General features: G+C 37.1%; 1 pseudogene; it reads left to right on the top strand.

Annotated features, from left to right (window-relative positions):
* Positions 11,650-17,934, top strand: part of LOC109850461 — a 6,871-nt pseudogene continuing 586 nt past the window's right edge.

Raw genomic sequence — 17,934 nt, forward strand, 5'->3', positions numbered from 1 at the left:
TCATCAACGGAGAGCAAACTCGACGCGAGCATTCGAGGGAGGCACTCCATCGCCACCGTGATGAACCCAGACCTAAACAAAGGGGAGAATCCAGATCATTCTCTTCTCTTTTGTAATCAGGAAATCCAATTGTAATCGAGATTGAGAGAGTTGTAATCATTCTTTTTCTAAGCAGTTAAAGAGAATAAATCAAATACGATTTTTTCATTATTTTTCTTATTACAAATTTTCCAACAAACAGTGCCACGGCTAGAGGCTCCTAGCGGGGCGGCGAGATGGTTCGGGCACAAAACTAGAGCCAGCTACATCCCCAGTTTGGGTCCTAACTTCGGCAGCTTCGACTGCAAGGGTCGTCACCTCCCTGTCAGGAGAAGACTCATCTACCAGCCCCACATTACTCAAACGACCAACTTGAGCAACCAACGGATCCCTCTCGGCTGACTGAAGCTCCATGGTTGAGTTGACCCGGGATCTCCTCTCGGCCCTCGTCCTTCTCCTTAACTGAGAGACAATATCGGCCGCTCGAAGCATCATGCAGGTTTCTTCTTAGGAGCCTAGGGTTCCCCTAAATTTCTTTTGGGGCCTAGCATCGGAGCCTGACTCCTTGCCCCTTGTGCTCCTTTTGCGACCCTCCTCCAAAGGGAGAGCCAGGAGACTCACCCTCATCCGATCGATAATGGAGGGCAAGATAATGGACACACCCGCTGCACGAAGAGACACCGTGTCAAAAAGGTTGCTCCTCTCCTGCGACCCTACATAGGAGCAAATCCTCTCCAAGTCCCTCCTCTCCTAATCACTAACGGCGACCAGGCTCAATGCGTCTCTGACCACCTCGGGTTAAGTCGAGTAGGTGAAAACGTTGTCGGCGCCGTAGACCCACACATATTGCTCCTTCTAGTCCCTGTTCAACTCCAAAGTGTTAGAGACAAGCTGGAAATCTCCACTATAGTGGTAGAAGTAGTGCAGGTCCGTTTCGGCCAACCCAATGCTGATCAGGTTCCCAAGTAGCCTCATGCTCGGCTGAACCCCGACGCGATGGCAGATGACAACGAAGGCCACCAAAATACCCACCGCATTTGGGGAGAACTGAGAAGGAGAAACCACTAAGGTGACATACACCTCCCTAATGAAAGGATGAAGGGGAAGCCATAAACCATGCTCTAAATGAGAGAAATACAACAGCACCCGATTCTCACCATGGCTATACACCGGCTCGCCTCTGTTTGGTGCTGCTAGTGTGAAAGTCTTAGGGACATCATAGACCTTGTAAAGCCGCTCTAGATCATCCATGTAGATCCTTGAACGAATAGGCCGAAGAAGAGCGATCTTTTCCTCATTACGGACAGTAGTCGAAGGTTGAAAAGCCATTGAAAGTTTCCTGCTTAAAAGCCTAGAGAAACGCCGAAGATTTTTCAGAAGCAAGAGTTCGTAAAGAAATCTTCTCAGCCCCCAGTGATAATCACATTTTATTATAATTTTATACCCTCATTATCTATTTTATATGAATAAATATACCACTAATAATTATTTTTATCTTTTAATTGCAGGTTAATGAAGAATAAATCTCAAACTCTCATCTCTCAACAAAAACCCATTGATTAAATGAAGAAATGAAGCAAAGAAGCCCATTGGAAAATCAATTTCCAAATTATCCAAAAGCCCAGAATCAAGCCGAGTAGCCTGTAGAAGCCGGAGAAAATCAAAAATCCAATATGAAAAGAAATCATATTCAAAATGGTTGGCCGCAAAGAAACGACGATATCTCCCAATCCGGGAGGCAGAATTTAACATATAATATATAAAAATCGCCTATCTCGACGAGACGAAGCCAACCGTGAAGTCAGAATTCTTATTAGAGCATCAATGCTAGCATCGATGCATGCATCGATGCGGGCATCGATGCCTGTATCGATGCGAAGTTATCCAGATTTCATCAACGGCCGAAATTGCATTCTTGGGGCTCAAGTTTGATCCAATGGCTCTCATTCACTGATGTTTACTATAAATAGGGGTTGAGAGTGAGGGGTTAGAGGTGTAAAAATTTTTGTAACTCCTTTTGGAGAGGAGGGCTACTCTTAATTGAGAAGGCCTTCTAAATTTATAACTTTTTGTTACAATTAATAATAATAATTTTTTCACCACTTTAAATATTTCTTCTCTTTGTTGGATGATGAAGATGGAGATGAAATTTTGTAGTTTAGATTTTGCAATTTATTTTGTAGTTAGATTTTAATTTCTTATAATATTCACCTTGAGGCTAGAACCCTCTTGGGTTTAGTTTTTCTTTTTGTTTATTTTCATTTTGTTTGATTCGCCTTTAGGCTAGAACCCTCTAGGAAATCACCCTTTTTTAAGAAGTGGGTTCAATTTTAGATTACCCATATCTATAATTGAATCCACCATCTTTAATTTCTTATATTTTTTTTATTCTTGAATTTTATTTTTGATTTGTTTCTCAATTTTATTCATTCTTCTTTCTTGCCTTGTTGATCATATTTATTCTCAAACACATTGATCTACACACTATCACTCTCATTATCTCTCCACAATCACATTCACTCATCACTCCTATTTGTCACGCACATAACATAAGATCCGATTTTATATTTTCTCCTACAAAAACACCTTCCTCGTGGGATCGATATCTTTATACTATAACTTGACACGGTTGTGCACTTGTAACCTTTTTGGTACATGTTTATACCGCATCAAGTTTTTGGCGCCGTTGCCGGGGAAGGTGCTTAAGTAGGTTTTAATTATTTTGGTTCTTTAACTTGTGTGTTTATTGTGAAGGAAACACTTAGAGCTTGAAGATCACGGATTGGAGAACTCATATTTGAATATTTGCTTTCGGGTAAGTCTTCTTTCTAGCGTTTTTAATTCCACCCTTTTTAGTTAGCTTCACAATTAGAGACAATTAGGATTTAAAAAAAAATTGTTGACCATAATAAAATCCATCTTTCACTTTGACATTTACTAACAAGATAATAAATTCAAATAATTCCCCCTTCTCATTTGTTTGATTGTTAACCCTAATTAAAAAAAAAGATTTTTTCTTTTCCATCCTTTATAGTTGCTTTTAATTCATAGGGTTGCATTTCATATTGTTAGTAGGAATTCACCAAGTGATTTGACCATCTTGATTTGGCACACACTTAAAAATATTTTTAAGGGCAAAACCCCATAATCAAGATAAGGTGAGTGATTTCATCACCCTTTCCTTAGCCCAAAAATCACTAATTCCTCACTACACCACCCAAGCCTAATAAAACTCATTAGACGTTGGCCCTAAGGATTTCGAGCTCAATAAGGAACAAGAAATCCTTAAGTGAACCGGTTTAAGTTTTCTCAGATTAGTTGGTGTCTAAGGCAAGGTTTAGGGGTTGCGTAAAGCGCTCCGCAAGGAAAGAGGTACTTAATTGATCTTTGATCACCCTCTAGTACTATCCTTACCTGGCTAACTACCTGGGTAAAACTTTGATCTTTTCACTGTAGGAGTTTTTGGTTAGGAGCTGGTCTAGTGAAGTTAGGCTAAACCCTAGAGTTAGAGTTGATTGAAAAGTGATTGCCTTGATTTGTTTTAGTTAGGATTTTTCTTTTTCTTTATCTTCTCAAAAAAAAAAACTAATTTTCTTTCTTTTCTTTAAAAAAAAATAAAAATAAAATAAAAAGAAATATTTTGGTGTATGCAACAGTGGATTAGGGATGATCACCCTCTAGTACTATCCTTACCTGCCTAACTACCTGGATAAAACTTTAATCTTTTCACTTTAGGAGTTTTTGGTTAGGAGCTAGTCTAGTTGAGTTAGGCTTAACTCTAGAGTTAGAGTGATTGAAAAGTGATTGATTTTGATTTGTTTTAGTTAGGATTTTTTTTCTCTTTTTCCATTCTCTCCTCATTTAAAAAAAACTAACTTTTATTAATAAAAAAAAAAGTATAAAAAGAAATAGTTAGTGTATGCAACAGTGGATTAGGGATAATACACATCGTTTAATTCGCTTTGAACCAATCATAGAAATGGAGCATCCTAATCCACTCATTCTTCAAGATATGTGCTATCCCATTAGGAATGCAATCCCCTCTTGCATTAGGCTCCCCGAAACAAATGGAATAAGTTTTGAGCTTAGACCGCAATACATAAACATGCTTCCCAAATTCCTTGGTAATGAAACAGAAGACGCATATATTTTTATTTCGGAATTTGAGGAAGTGTGTATTATGATTAAAATGAGAGAATTAAATGAAGATGCGGTTAAGCTTAGATTTATTCCATTTGCTCTTAAGGATAAAGCTAAAAAATGGCTGTACAGCTTACCAACAAATTCCATCTCAACTTGGGATGAATTTGTCACCGTTTTTCTTAAGAAATTTTTTCCTATTCATAAAACGGTAAAGCTTAGGAACAGCATTCAAAACTTTAAAATTATCCCGGGAGAACCTTTTTGGAAGTATTTTGACCGATTTAAAGATCTTCTCATCCAATGTCCTCATCACGGTTTAGAAAAATGGCGATTGTGCCAAATAATTTATGAGGGATTAGATTACTCTGCAAAAACTTCCTTAGAATCAATGTACCACGGGGATTTCATGAGGAAAAATGCCGATGAAGCTTGAGAATTTCTAGAGAGTCTATCCGAGAAAACAATGCAATGGGAATACTGTGATGACAGGGTTTCATCAGTTCCCCATTCTAAGTCTAGTGGTCTTTCCTTGGAGTCAAACATTGCTTCTGAAGCAAAGATGACGACAATTCTGCGGAGGTTAGAAGCCTTAGAAATTAAGGAACGAGCTCCAGCTCAACTCAATCATGTTTCTTTCCCAGGATGTCATAATTGTCAGTCTCCTACCCACGTTTCAGAGGAATGCCCTCTCCTAGGAAATAACAACGCAATAGAACAGATGAACGCTGCATTCCAGCACCCTAGAAATGATCCATTTTCTCCAACCTACAATCCAGGTTGGAGAAATCATCCCAACTTTGCATGGAATCTAGGAAATTCTCCCGGAACTCAAAATTTCACTCCCGCTTCGACCCAACATTTTCCTAGGGGTTAATTCTCATCCACAATTTCAACAACCCAATCTGCCGTATTAAAATCAGTCTCCTCTTCATCAAGCTGTAATTCAGACTCCTCACAATCCAGATCAGGATAAACGTCTCAATGTCTTGGAAAGGGGTTTGGAAACCATAATTAAGGCCTCCACTCAAACCACAAATATGTTGACTCAAACATCCAACACTCTTAATTCCTTTATGCAATCAACCGGACAAATGCTCAATTCCAACACTCAAGCTATAGCTAGATTAGAATCCCAACTTGGTCAACTAGCTAGTGCCGTGAGTGAAAGAGAGAAAGGAAAATTTTCGAGTCAGCCCGTGGTCAACCCTAAGGACATAGGATGCAGTTCATCCTATGAAGCTTAAGTGAATGCAATCCATTCACTTCGGTCAGGTAGACAAGTCGATAATCAAGTGAGAACTCCTCCAAGTCAAACTTTTGATCCAGTACAAATTCCTTCTCCTTCTCCTTCTGATGAATTATTCAACAACTACTTAATGATGTTAGTTTTGAAATTTTAGGTTTAGACCAGTTGCTCCTTTTCCAAATAGACTCAGGCTTAGGAAACACTCCCCTCAAGAGGAGAAGATCCTAGAAACATTCAAGCAGGTTAAGGTCAATATTCCTCTCTTAGATGTAACTGAACAAATTCCATCTTATGCTAAATTTTTAAAAGAATTATGCACTAAGAAAAGGAAAATAAATATTCCAAAGAAAGTTTTTTTAGCCGACAATATCAGTGAAATGCTATCAAATCCCATACCTTTGAAACGTAAAGATCCAGGTTCCCCCATCATTTCATGTATCATTGGTAATACTCATATTGATAAGGCGTTTTTAGACTTAGGGGCCAGTGTCAATTTGCTTCCATATTCAGTCTACCAGCAATTGGGTCTAGGTGTACTGAACCCAACCAAATGCACCTTACAGTTGGCTGATAGATCTGTCAAGGTCCCTATGGGTGAGTTAGAGGATGTTCTGATTAAGGTTGGAGATTTTATTTTTCCAGTAGATTTTGTAGTCTTGGAAACACAGCCTGTTTCCAATCCCAAAGGACAGACACCTGTCATCTTAGGACGACCGTTCTTAGCCACTTCTAATGCTCTCATCAACTGTAGAACTGGTCAAATGAAGCTGTCCTTTGGGAATTTGACTGCTGATCTCAACATTTTTAATCCAGGGGACCAACCAAATAATCAGCCTCTAGAAATAAACTACATTCAGGAAAGATCAGAAGAAGAAGAAGAAGAAGAGTGTGATTTAAGTTTTGAGGAAATTTTTGATGAAGAGTTAGAGTTTTTAGAAGAAGCAGATCAGGTCCTTGAGAATAATAAAAAGAATTTTCAACAATAAGGTAGGATTCAATGTAGAATACGAGCTCTTCATGTTGAACACTTCATTCTACATTATTTGTTTTGTTTATTTCAGAATAATAAAAAGAATTTATTCTTCTCTCATTCGAGAGTTTCTTATTCAGTTGAATAAAAAAGAAAAAAAGAAAGAAGAATAAATTTTTGATTCCATCATCCTCAGACCAAAGGTAATTACAGATTTTTATCAGCCGACCAAATGTAAGTATTTCACTTCTTATATGCTTTACTTTGTGCATCATAGAGTTTGCATTGAGGACAATGCAAAATTTAGGTGTGGGGGTGAGAATTAGTTATTTTTTCTCTTTATTTTATATTTTTAGTTGCATTTTTGTTATTTTTTTCCTTAAAAAAATTATAAAAATATCATCACTTGCCAAATTGATAGAGTTATGTAATAATTAATTTATTTGATGAATTTTAAATTTTTTAATCTGTTATTTACTCAAGTTCACCTTTTATGATAACTCTAAATAAAGTTCTTAAGAAATGATTTTCAAAGTAGTATACTTTACTTAAGCCTTAACTTAGATCTTTATTTAAAATAATGGAATGCATGCTTAGCTTAGAGTTAAAAATAATTTTTCAAAGTGGCTTGACTTACATATTTTTCAGAATATATATACATAAAAAAATTACAAAAGAAGAGTGCGAAAAATGGGCACCAAAAAAAAAAACTCTTAAATTCAAGGTGATTCTATCTTATAAAACCTAAGTTGACCGAGTAATTAAGCCCAAGGAGTATTTTTATACCTAATGACCTAAGCCTAATTGGGTTGGGATCCATTGGCCCAAAACTCGTTAAATGGTCACTTAGAAAGCCTGGGTTGGGATCCATTGGCCCAAAACTCGTTAAATGGTCACTTAGAAAGCCCGTTAAAGTAGAAAAAATATTCACCAAGGGAGAAAGAGCTAAAAATAATAATAATATAAAAAATAAAAATAAAAATACTAATAAATGTTTTATATATAGTTATATTTGTATATATGGTCTTGGAAAATATTTTAGATCAAGCAACTTGAATACTATTTTAAACAAAGAGTTAGCATGTTCTTTTCAAAACTTTTAAATTAAATTTCTAAGTTTGACTTGGTTTTGTATTGCTATAATGAGAAGATTTTCTTAGAAATATACCTTAGAGTTATATATAAAATGTTTTCTTGAGTAATAACTAACTTCAATTATCAAGTAAATTTAGTTATTTACTAACTTCTTTAATTTGGCAAGATGACCGAATTTTATGGGTATATTCACTGCAAACCCTCACGAGACTACAACTCGTCCACTAGGGTAACCTAGGGGTTTAAAGGCTTGTTGTATGCGCTAAATACAACCGCGATTCCTGCGAAAGTGAGTTAGGATTTTCTTTTTATTTTCTTTGCTAGAGGACTAGCAAAAGTTTAGGTGTGGGGGTATTTGATAATCATATTTTATTATAATTTTACACCCTTATTATCTATTTTATATGAATAAATATACCACTAATAATTGTTTTTATCTTTTAATTGCAGGTTAATGAAGAATAAATCTCAAACTCTCATCTCTCAACAAAAACCCATTGATTAAATAAAGAAATGAAGCAAAGAAGCCCATTAAAAAATCAATTTCCAAATTATCTAAAAGCCCAGAATCAAGCCGAGTAGCCTGTAGAAGCCGGAGAAAATCAAAAATCCAATATGAAAAGAAATCATATTCAAAATGGTTGGCCGTAAAGAAACGACGATATCTCCCAATCCGGGAGGCGGAATTTAACATATAATATATGAAAATCGCCTATCTCGACGAGACGAAACTAACCGTGAAGTCATAATTCTTATTAGAGCATTGATGCTAGCATCGATGCAGGAATCGATGCGGGCATCGATGCAGGAATCGATGCGGGCATCGATGCCTGTATCGATGCGAAGTTATCCACATTTCATCAACGGCCGAAATTGCATTCTTGGGGCTCAAGTTTGATCCAAGGGCTCTCATTCACTAATATTTACTATAAATAGGGGTTGAGAGTGAGGGGTTAGAGGTGTGAAAATTTTTGTAACTCCTTTTGGAGAGGAGGGCTACTCTTAATTGAGAAGGCCTTCCAAATTTGTAACTTTTTGTTACAATTAATAATAATAATTTTTTCACCATTTTAAATATTTCTTCTCTTTGTTGGATGATGAAGATGGAGATGAAGAATTATTTAGAGGTTTGCATTTCTTTTCTTTTTCTCTTTTATTTCTTTTTATTGCTTATTAGTTTAGATTTATTTCTATGCTTATAATTAGATTTTATTTTCTTGTTAAATAGCCAAGAGGCTAGAACCCTCTTGCCTTAGATTTAGTTCATGCTTATAGATTAGATTTATTTCATGCTTATAGAGTAGATTTATTTTCTTGCATTTAATTCTTGCAATTTATTTTATAGTTTAGATTTTGTAATTTGTTTTATAGTTAGATTTTAATTTCTTACACTATTTACCTTGAGGCTAGGACCCTCTTGGGTTTAGTTTTTCTTTTTGTTTATTTTCTTTTTATTTGATTCGCCTTTAGGCTAGAACCCTCTAGGGAATCACCCTTTTCTAAGAAGTGGGTTTAATTTTAGATTACCCATATTTATAATTGAATCCACCATCTTTAATTTCTTACATTTTCTTTTATTCTTGAATTTTATTTTTGATTTGTTTCTCAATTTTATTCATTCTTCTTTCTTGCCTTATTGATCACATTTATTCTCAAACACATTGATCTACACACTATCACTCTCATTATCTCTCCACAATCACATTCACTCATCACTTCTATTTGTCACGCACATAACATAAGATCCGATTTTATATTTTCTCCTACAAAAACACCTTCCTCGTGGGATCGATATCTTTATACTATAACTTGACACAGTTGTGCACTTACAACCTTTTTGGTACATGTTTATACCGCATCACCCAGCAAGCTATTTATAGTTTCCTGAAAGACACGTGGCGTGATCTAAGGGGATGTAGTATTTCGAAACAAACGGATGAGATCCGCTTTAAAATCTCAAACGGTTCACTCAAAATACAAAGTGTCACTCCTTTATTTACTCTACGCTGCCACTCTTGAAAATCAAAACACTTCCCACTAATTCTATAACGCCTTGATTCCTAAAATTCAATTATGACCGTTGATCAGAGATTAGATCTGGCAGTCCAAGTACACAGTGACTTCAGTCATGTCAGTTGCAAGAGACTTTTCAGTTTCTCATCCTAAGTAGATTCACACTATCCTAAAGCCTATTATATTTCACTCGAACCCGGCTAAAGCCGATTCCAAGCGAAACGGGCCAACTGTATGGTACTCACCATCCGTCCGAGTATAATTTATTTACCAAGTGTAGATCTGCGAGACCTGCTCCAATCAACTTGATGGCCAGAGATTAATAAGAATGACCTCTCCGCCGACTCGACCACTCGGCATCCTATCATGTCAACTCAAAGAGCGAAAATTGTCATCCTCTTATGTCGAAGATGACTCGTCGCTAGTCCACTCGATTATTCGCCGAACGACTCGGAAGGCGCTAGTCCTCGATTAGATTAAAAGGATAAGTATCTGCCTCGGGTCTCCCCCTTAAGGGTACATGTCAAATCCACAATCAGCTCTTGACAAGTCCGATCATGGCCTTAACCACAATAGTCTCCATGACTTGTCACATCGCCTGAGCTCTGCCATGCCGCCAGATCATTCTTCGTTAGATGCTGAGACGATCTCTCCAACGCTGAAGTGATCTCTCAACCAGTCGTCAACCGACAGTTGTAAAGGAGGTGCTGACGCAGTCACCAGCCCATACCTCGCCATTATTTCTTCGTACTTGGCCAGAATGCCCAATCTAACCTTCTCCCACCATATATATAAAGGTACTATTCACCTTCTCAAAGGGAGAGGGGTTTTTTTTTATATCCCTAACTTATATTCTCACTCAAGTTCATCAACTAACTTGATCGTTGGAGATACCATGGGAAAACCAATCCTCTCCCTCTCACGAGTTTCTACGTGTGTAGATTTATCAACTCCCTAATTCAAGAACTAGACATAAAGTCGGAGAAGTAGGCGATCCCCTCATCAATCTCCTCTGCTACACAAAATCAATCCTATCCTAGATCCAACTGACTGTGTGACCACTAGTACATCAACAGATAGTCACCCAAAGTTAAGGAGGATTTTCCAAAATTTAAGCCATTTTTTAACTCTAAATTCATCGCATCCTCTTTTGATCCGGTTTAAATAGAAACTCTATCGTAAAAAATTGTAAATCTATTTGACCAAAAAAAAAATAGTGGTCATGAGAAATAATACCCAATTTGATACAATCATGCACTATACACATGGAAAGGACCATAAAATTTATTCCAATAATTATTAAGTATTTCTTTTAAACTATCACACATCGCTGGGCATATAAGCAATTGAATATAATATGATGACTAGGTTCTGGTCAGTTGATGTTTTCAGTAATCTCTTTGAAAGAGAAGAAATTGATACAAGGGAATGACGCCTACAAACAAGTAGTCAAAGCTGAGCAAACATTGTAGTTTTGAGCATTCAAGAATATCTTTGCAAGTTAATCATTTTTGGAAGCATGTGCTCATGAGTAAGCACAATTTGGTCATTTTAATTTTGTTAGGGCAGTATTGTCTTTTAAATTCATATTTAAAGGAGTTTTTAATGAATAATTAAAATAGGACTAAATTTACATCTAACTAGGGGTACAATGACCAAATTAAAAAAGTAGGTGCGAGAACTAATTTGAGTATAGAACCCAAGTACAGTGACCATAATAGAGAGTTAAAGCAGGACTAAAAATTGAGAGTCAATTTTGTTAGAAAAGTATTGTTACTTTAATTCATGCTTAATGAAGTTTTTAACGGAAAGCTAAAATATGACTAATTAATAAATTTATATCTAACCGGGGGTACATGGTCCAAGTTCAAAAAAAAAATACGAGAGACAATTTGAGTACGGAACTCAATTACGGGGACCAAAGTGGCCTTTTACCCCGTATTAAATCATACGCTGATCGATCATGCGTTGAACGGGGGTACCAACGTGGTTGATCTAGTGCCCGTGAGGTGTGTCCTCGTTGGTCCTCCAGCCACGACATGTGCACCACGTATCCCACTCCACAACCACACGCATCTAGGCCTCCTTAAATATTTACTTAATATATAGATCTCCCCATAGTTACAAAAATGCACTTGTTTGAGACCAACGCTAGAAACAAAAAGCAGTCTCTTGTATAGTGAGAAATGGGCAGGGCTCCTTGCTGCGAGAAAGTAGGGCTAAAGAAAGGGAGGTGGACAGCAGAAGAAGATGAGAAGCTGCTCAACTACATTACTGCTAATGGTGAAGGCTCTTGGAGGTCTTTGCCCAAAAATGCAGGTAAATATTGTACGTAAAAAAAATGTACATTATTTAAGAAGAAATCTAGCTATTCACATAATGTGCATTATCAATAATATGAGATGTTCTTGAGGGTTTCTGTTTCTCTCCCCGTCGTCCTTTGTCTTCCCTATCTTTCCCAGAAACGAGGAGATGGGCCGGCCGGTTTGGAATTAATTATTGTATAACACGCAACATTGATGTATATAAAGATGTCTGGAACCAATATCATGTCTTTTTCTCTTTGTCATTCTGTGTCCTAAAATTTAATTAAGATTTTCTTTTTCAAAATTGTTTATTATAAAGATCACATGTCAGCAATTCATAATTAATACGAGATGTGATAGCAAAGACGCTACTAGAAACTATAAGATAAGAGGGTCTCCTTGTATCCACGTTACCATTTTATATATCTAACGGTCTCTAGATAGCACACATTTGGAGCTTTTGACGTTGACAAAATAAATTACAGTTACTGCCATCTTGGAGGGAAGAAAACTCCTTCCTTCACAAAATTGTGGCGATGCCATACAAAGTTAGATTTCGTACGTTCTCGTACTAACTTTTTTACCGTGACTGATTTTTGGTGGTGTAGGGTTGCTAAGGTGTGGGAAGAGCTGCAGGCTGAGGTGGATAAACTACTTGAGAGGTGATCTTAAGAGGGGAAACATCACTCAAGAGGAAGAGCAAATCATCATCAAGTTCCATGCAACTCTTGGGAATAGGCAAGTCTTTAATTTCTAAAATAGTACCATTACTGTTTTCTAAAAGAGGCGTATACTGTGATAATATTTTATGATCCAATAAAACTCCTTTCTCCTTCACTTCCCAGTCCTCTTCTTTGTGTTTTGAACCTGAAAAATATTGCTACATCCCAAATTCTCCGCCCTCCAGCCTCATCCACCTTCTCTGTCCACCTCAACAAGTCCACCTCTCCTTCTACGCCGAAACTCACCCTAAAATTCAGGAGGAGTTCTCTCATTACTAAAGCCCCTCCTTGACAAGGCCGACCGCCTCCACAAATCCATCGTCACGTGAACCCAAAAACCTCCATCTTCGTCTCCATCAATCTCTACCTCCAGCAAGTTCTCCTCGCAATGATGCCTGCTCTTGAGCTCCCTTGGTGTTGGTAGCAGTCGTGTCAACACAGCATGTATGTTTTCAAATTTTATATATAGTTTTTCCTAATTTTCTCCTCTTCTGCTCAAATACTTTCAATATATTGATCTAGTGTTCTTCTTTGGGTTTGAACTTGATTAACTGTGTTTTTTAATAATTATTCATATTTAAAATTTTAATAGAATTTGGATCGTCTTTTTCGTTGGTAATTTTTTAGCGCTTTTTCCACTTTGCACTGCCTAATAAGCCTCAAAAAGTTTAAGGATGCGTTGGGTTCTGTTTTTTTAAGGGGAAAGGGGAGCTGTCAAAGTTCTGAAGCTAATAAAGTTCTGACACTTTGACAGCTTTTACCCCCTTTTCCCCTTTAAAAAAACCAAACCAAACAGCCTCTAAGTAACGTCCAGCTGTTTTGCTGCTACTTTTTCGCTTTTCACAACCTTACTTATGATTAGAAAAATACATATTAAATGAATATTCGTTAAAATTATTTTCTTATTGGAAATCAAAAATTATTTGTGGAGGCAACTACGTATAAATAAGTATTATTTTCAATATAAACCATCTTTATAATAAATGCAGTATGGCATCTTTGGTCCAATATTACACACGTTGTCGAGCGTGTGAGAGACTAAAATATTTTTTTTATTGTTCACATTATTAATTAGGAACACAGGAGAAAATTAAATTAAGTTTAGGAGATGCGCGAGAGATTTTTTTTTAAAAGCGGTGGCTTTAAAGCGCTGCATGTTGCCTCTTATTTAACAGTGGCCCAGCTCACTAGGCAGCGGGGCCCACCAGCCTCAGAATATGTTAAGATAATAGGACAAGGCTCCATAAATGTGGGAAGTAGTTGACCAGTCGAGTACCCATGCAGAGGGGGCCCACGTGAGTGCCGTTGAATTATGCGTACGTCAGAGGCATGTGCTACCTTCATGACGTACCAAGTGTACCCCGCCAGTGGGGGTCGAACTGTCGACCTCCAAAAGGTTTTAATTAGCGCTGCATTCATTTGCTCGGACGAATTTCAAAAGGTCCATATTTAAATAATAAGTTAATTACAGGAAAACTCCATGAAGTTTTAGGAAGTTGCACTAGACCCCATCAACTTTTTTCTATTACACTAAACCCTCTTAAACTTTTGGGAAGTTACACATAACTAAGTAACCAAACAGTCCGTTCGGCCGATTTTCATCGTTTTCAATCAAACAGAACTGAACCGATCTAAAACCAGAACCCAACCACATCGCACTGAGTTTTCTCGGTTTGGTTCGATCAGTATTTTCGATTGCTACCAACTGCGCCACCATGTGGCCATGATGGCTTACAACTAAGGAGAGAAGAGCCTCTCATCTTGAGTGCAGATGCAAGGGAAGGAGATGTGTAAAAGAGAGATTAATAAAAGTACAAATTTAGAAGGAACAAATTAAGAGCAAATAAATGTCAAAATTTAAAAGCCATGGCTTGTTTAGCTTCGGGTGATTTGGAGAAGAGGTCAGTCCAGCCTTGAATGCTATCCTCCGGATTGGGATCCTCTACTAATGAGAAGCTTTCTAATATCTTCTAATAGAATTTTGGTCTTTGATTTATCAATCAAAGGCCAAGATCTCCTCATAAGCAAAAGTAAGGGGAGGATAAGGATGAGATCTTGGTCTTTGATTGATAAATCAAAGGCTAAGATCTCTTTATTAGTAGATATTAGTAGAGGATCCATTAGTAGAGGATCCCATGACGTATTTGTGGGCTCCACAAAGAATGGGAGAGAAGCTATAGTAATATATAGAGGGGGGTGGGGTGGGGGGATACTTTGAAAGTCTGAAAATGTGAGTTTACTCTATAATGTGATTGGTCAGTGCGGCACATTCGGTTGTAAAAGCATGTAGGCCGACCCAGCCCAAACTGAGTGCAAAACTGAACCGAACTGCTTAAAACCAGGCGATCAGTTGGTTAATCAGTTGAAACCAAAGTTTGATCAGCCCTACACATAAACCCCCATGAACTATTTCATTTCAGTAAATTTTACTTGAAAATTTATTTTTTAATCCGATCTTAGGACTATCAACTCCAACTTGCCGCTAGCAAGCGAAGAATAAAAAAGGAAGATGAAAGATTCGTTTTTAGTTCCAAAAATGCCTTTTATTAAAAAGGAAAAAAAGGCAATTTTTTGGGACTAATAAATTATTTTTATCTTTTTTTACACATGTTTGCCACATGATATGTTACAATTGATGGTAATAATTTGGAGATTAAATGAGAAGTTTTTAAAGTAAATTTTAGTGAAATAATTAAACAATTCATGGGGGTTATGTGCATCTCTTTAAAAGTTTATGGGGGTTTATTGTAACAAAAAAATTGATGGGGGTTTACTGCAACTCCCCAAAAGCTTATGGGGGGTATTATGCAATTAACCAAAAAAATAGGCCCAAAGACTTGTACTAAAATTCGAACCTCTTAGTTAGTGAGGGTAATAGATAGCTAACAAATTTTAATTTAACATTCGATTGTTTAATATATGGTTGCGATGTATTCTCTTGTGTAGCATGAATGAGTGCAATTTATTAGGATACGATATAAGTGTTTCTAGACGAGGACGTTGGCATATTTTTCAGCTCTCTTCCTAGTGAGCTTGACATCTCTTGAAGTACCACCTGTTGGTCTGATGTATTAGAGCATCTCCAACAGCTTCCTCATTTCTCACTTTTGGAGAATTTAGTTAGGTTTTTGGCCCAACAGATTTCCCATCTCATTCCCCAAAATAGGGATGGAGGAAAAAAAAATGGGGAAGCTTCCCCAAATCTGCAGCATTCTCCAAAATTTTGGAGAAAAAAAATAGATTCTTCAAAATGGGGAAGCTGTTGGAGTTGGTGTAAAAATTAGTTGAAGAATATGACATTTGCTTCCCCATTTTAGAGAAAATTTTGGAGAAGCTGTTGGAGATGCTCTTAGAGCATCTCCAACAGCTTCCCCATTTTTCACTTTTGGAGAATATAGTTAGGTTTTTAATCCAACACATTCCCCATCTCATTCCCCAAAATAGGGACGGAGGAGAAAAAATAGGGAAGCTTCCCCAAATCTGCAGCATTCTCCAAATTTTTGGAGGAAAAAAAGATTCTTCAAAATGAGGAAGCTGTTAGAGTTTGTGTAAAAATAATTTGAAGAATATGACTATTGTTTCTCCATTTTGAAGAAATTCCTCATTATTTGTTCTCCAAATTGTATTTGTAATGCACCACAATCTCACGTCTCACAGTCATCTATTAAACAATTAATTGTTTAAATTAGAACTAGTGGTTCTTTTCACTACTTTTTGCTAGCGAAAAGTACGCAAATCTATTCGCATTAAAACGCGTCATACTCATCAAATGCATACAATTAACTACTTAGTTACGTAACCATTTGAGAGTAAGTTCAGTGCCAAACAGCGATGCAAAAATTAAGTACGAGCGAGATTCCGGCTTCATTATCCACTAATGTATAGGCCGTCAATAATTAATTAAGCTAAAAGGATATTATATAATACTTATCCTATACTTTTATGCAAAGTATACAAGGCGCCGGCAAAATACCCATGCCTCCCATTATTGTGCTTTTAAGCCAGTAAGGAATCACGATTTTGTGTAGAGAAAGGAAACAAACTTCTGAGTGGGTGGAATTGAACACATTAACTGCAAAACTAAGGGCTTGTTTGGATTGAGGGAAATGAGGGTGAAGGGAAGTTAGGGGAACCATTCACCTCCATTCACCTTGTTTGGGAACACTTAGGAGGTGAAGTTAATTCACCCTAGTTCCCCTTGGTTCACCCCCTAATAGTATAAAAATCGTTACCCCCCAAATTGGGGTGTAACCAAGGGGAAGGGAATTCCCTTCCCTTCCCTTTCCTTCCCTTCACTCAGTTTCCCTTAACTTCCCTTCACCCCCTACAAATCCAAACAGGCCCTAAAGGTTGAATAGTCTTTTGGATGTGAAGTAGAGTACCCTAGAAGTTAACAAGACCATTTCAGGAGAAACGTGCAACCATATTTGATAAAGGAGAAATACTTATTTCGGCTGAAGATGACATACAAATATATTCTTATATTCACTTGTTTGCTCTATAAATTGTAGGAAATGATAAGAATATACCGACAACTCATTCAGAAAATGAGCTGTCAATAGATAGGGACTTTTGAGCCCTCTGTTAGTCAGATTGGTTCAGAACAATATCTCACAAGTTAGTGGCTCGGCAACCCATTTTGCAAAATAGGTTGTCAGCCTACCTAATATTCTCTAAATAGTATTATTAAAAACATATATTTATAGCATAGGCACAAATCCCCACCAACTCACACTCTCTCTCCTACTTTATCAGGATGGTGAGGATTGTGCCACATAGGCGTCAAGGAAGAAATCTCCTCCTATGACAAGGATATCTATTAATCTCTCTCTCTCTCATCTCATCTCTCATCTAAAATATAGATATTAGTTACACATATTACCTAATAATATATAATATATATAATATACATATTTATAATTAATCTGCAAGTATACGTATATATTAATATAATAAATATATATTCACCGGTACTAGTAGAGAGAGTGAAGAGATAAGAGAGAGAATAATGGAGGTGAGCTGGCAGCTCACCTCCCCCGTGAGCTGCAAGTGTATGACATGTAAGCCCCCTATTAGTCACATCGGTGTGGGGCTCACATGTCATATACTTGCAGCTCATGGGGAGAAGTGAGCTGCCAAGCTCACCTCCATTATTCTCATATATATATATATAATCAGTCTCTTGTTGTCGTTGTTGTTGTTGTTTATTATAATTATTATTTGTGCTGTAATTTTGTAGGTGGTCACAGATAGCAGGACATCTTCCTGGAAGAACAGATAATGAGATAAAAAATTACTGGAACTCTCATCTAAGCAGAAGGGTTCACAGCTTTCGCAAGATTGGAAGCGAGAATGAGATAGTCACCATGGTGCTCGACAAGGTCCCTGGTGGTGGCAGGC

Source organism: Asparagus officinalis, chromosome 7 (assembly GCF_001876935.1).
Source record: "Asparagus officinalis chromosome 7, Aspof.V1, whole genome shotgun sequence".
Taxonomy (NCBI): domain Eukaryota; kingdom Viridiplantae; phylum Streptophyta; class Magnoliopsida; order Asparagales; family Asparagaceae; genus Asparagus; species Asparagus officinalis.